Source organism: Dioscorea cayenensis, unplaced genomic scaffold, assembly GCF_009730915.1.
Source record: "Dioscorea cayenensis subsp. rotundata cultivar TDr96_F1 unplaced genomic scaffold, TDr96_F1_v2_PseudoChromosome.rev07_lg8_w22 25.fasta BLBR01000449.1, whole genome shotgun sequence".
Lineage (NCBI taxonomy): Eukaryota > Viridiplantae > Streptophyta > Magnoliopsida > Dioscoreales > Dioscoreaceae > Dioscorea > Dioscorea cayenensis.
Genome location: NW_024086840.1, coordinates 1 through 796, shown reverse-complemented (window position 1 = coordinate 796; position 796 = coordinate 1). Strand labels below are relative to the sequence as shown.

At 50.1% G+C, this 796-nt stretch overlaps 1 non-coding gene across 1 annotated transcript; it reads right to left on the bottom strand.

The window, feature by feature from the left end:
- Positions 1–216: 216 nt before the first annotated feature.
- On the bottom strand, positions 217–289 carry TRNAK-UUU. Its single transcript has one exon. It is a non-coding gene; the product is annotated as a tRNA-Lys (tRNA).
- Between the last annotated feature and the right edge of the window lie 507 nt (positions 290–796).

Here is a 796-nt window from a genome sequence, read left to right as displayed (position 1 = left end):
CAACTAACTAGTGCTTGACTTGACTCTCCCCCGCACCCTATCCAATGAATAAGGGGAAGGGGAAGGCCGGCCTATCGATGACCGAGCCAGTCTGAAACTACTCCTGACCTCACCCAACGAGCGAAGTCGAGATGTTGATGAGAAAGGGGCGAGTCTCAAGGCCAAAGAGTGCTCTTTGAACGCTACTATGCATCCTTACGAGTGGTTTTTTTGGGGGGGGTATAGCAGGACTTGAACCTGCGACCATTAGGTTAAAAGCCCAATGCTCTACCAACTGAGCTATACACCCGATTTTCTAATCAGGGTTGGTGCGGAAAAGAAAAGAAAAGAGGGCCCTGATCCTCTCATCATATCACAGAGGCGCGGCTCTATACGAGGCTCGTACTGCGGGGAGTCCTTTCCACTCATTGAAGATTCTATCTACAAAAGAAGGTCAGTCAACGGGGGATACTACATAAAGTAGCTCTCACTGAGACTATCTACGAAAAAGGTAAGGTCGTCTTTCTTTCCGGCGGGTTCGACCGAAAGGAGCAGAACTCTATGCTTTGACGTTGTTCCGGTTGAGCACTCTCTTTTCTTTGTCCAATTCTGTCTGACCAACTCGCGAAGGGTGTTGAGGCTGGATGAGGTACGAAGTCCGTGCTTGAGTCCTCTTCCATTCTCAGGCACGGAAGTTGCTGGCCAGCGCCCGCTCAACTCTTCGAGAGCCGGACCAGAAAGGAGTGGTGGTTGGTTCCGATTCAGAAATAGTTACTTGTCCCGATTCATAAGCCTGCAGTCTTAGTGTCAGCGATCA